This window comes from Euprymna scolopes, chromosome 42, assembly GCF_053919585.1.
Source record: "Euprymna scolopes isolate OS-2025 chromosome 42, ASM5391958v1, whole genome shotgun sequence".
Lineage (NCBI taxonomy): Eukaryota > Metazoa > Mollusca > Cephalopoda > Sepiida > Sepiolidae > Euprymna > Euprymna scolopes.
The window spans coordinates 55,078,454-55,080,783 of record NC_136523.1 but is presented as its reverse complement, the minus strand read 5'-3'; positions in this window follow the sequence as shown (position 1 = coordinate 55,080,783).

The following is a 2,330-nucleotide window of genomic DNA, read 5'->3' as shown; positions in this document are numbered from 1 at the left end:
GCACTATGTGAGTAACTAACATCGGACATATCTTCTTCACGCACACACACAGAGAAGCAAACACACAGAGAGATGCAAACACACACACACCCACATACACACACATACACACACACACACACATATATATATATATATATATATATATCCTAGAAAATGCGAGAATGAAAAGTAATATGGTTAAAATCAAACTTAGAAAAGTAAAAGGACTAGTTGTTAGGACTGGAAAAGAAAAAGACAAGATAGTATAGTAAAAAAGTATAGTAAATTCTTAACTTAATATATTGCAGTATTAAGACTTGGTTATATAATTTTAAGTTGAATTAAAACAAGCTTAATTTTTCAATACTTTAAGTTATAAAATTATTATCTTTCATTTTTCTTTTCCCAGATTAAAAAAGTAGCCGTTTTACTTTTCTCAGTTTAATCTTAACCATATCACTTTTTATGCTCACATGTTTCTATGTAAAACATATTTTTTCGTAATAAAAGGTTTTGTGTTCGAATCACATTTTATATGCATTTGTCTGATAGGTATAATTTATAATTAATTATTTATCATATTTTTTCAAATTATTATGAGAGAATATACTTTTTAATATTCATTGCTAAATACTTTGCAAAGCAACTAATATTATGGTTTCTATAATGTTCAGTATATTGTTTTATAAATCTCATTAAAAATATTTAGAGAATAAATCAAAAACATAAGCGGTAAATACCATTCCAAGATATAAATAAATATGCAAAAATAGTATAAAAAGTGGGATTCTTAAAAAAATATTTGATACTTACTAAACAAATAGTGCTGAAAAATCCATTTACTTAATTAAACCAGTAAAATATGAAAATTTTATTCTACAAGTATTTTTCTTTGCATAATTATTAAAATAACTTTTATTTAAAATAATCAATTAAGAAATAAATAGATAGCAGAAAGTATTTTTTTTTTTGCACGAATCTTCAGGAACATCAAAAAAAATTGAAATTATTAATACATTCCTTGCCATTTTTTTAAGTATTTGATAAACAGATAATTATAAATTGAAATAAGAAAATGCCCGAATACACCCATCTATATTTTTGTCCCTCATATTATACAGAAAAATACTGAACGGCTATATTGGGATCAAATACATACACAGACACACATACACAGACATAGACACAGACACATACACAGACACACAGATACACACACACATATACATACATATATATATATATAATTGGCGCATATAGACCCTGTCTATTACACACTCTCTCTCTCTCTCTCTCTCTCTCTCTCTCTCTCTATATATATATATATATATATATATATATATATATATATAGGTAATAGATTTATTTATAATTTTACACAATTATATGTATACAATTTACATTAGAGATCTAGATGATTACACCTATTGAGCTCATCAGATCTACGATGCTCAGAGGGCAGAACCTTTACAAATATTTTACTGAGAATTTGCGTATATAGACCCTGTCTATTACACTATATATATATATATATATATATATATATATATATATATATATATATATATATGTATACATATATATATATATAGTGAAAGTAAGTACATGGATATTTTGCCTTTTATATAAAACCCATTCATGCTACGGCTGATCTTCGTCGGGGATAAAATCGTGAGATATTAAAAGTTATAGAATACTTTTTTAAAAAGGGGAGGATAACCAAAATATACTTGATGTTATCGAAATTAGTTTCCATTGATTTACCAGTAAATCGGTGGTGGCAATGGCTAACTTGTAAAGGAAACGAGTTTCGATGTTGGGTAATCCTTGTTTTAATCCAACTCATTCCACAGAAACACTTATACGTTGAATGTTGGTAAGATTGAAGTGACAATTTTTATAACCAGTCTGTGATATTCTACAAAATTTACTTTCAGTGCAGGACTTAAAATGCCCCTTTAATGACATACGCTGCATTATTCGATCTTCTCTTGGCGAAGTTTTGCGGTTTTAAACCAATATTTTCAACTATATAAGAAGATATCGGAAACACCATTGCCAGTAATAAACCTATACACATTGCTAATAATAATCATATGTATGCCATGCAATATGAATGTAGCCAACGATTAATTTTATTGATTACCCAGCATATTTCGTTTTGTTAGCATGTCTGTCAACACCGCCTAATATATTTCTTTCTTCTTCAATGGAAATCACCCCATAAAAAGTATAACGTCACATAAGTGAAAAATATTAAAAAATACAACTTCAAATAGAATAGAAAATATGATCCGTATTAAAACGATAGATTCTGAGTATGAACACATCAATTAATCCTCTTTTCT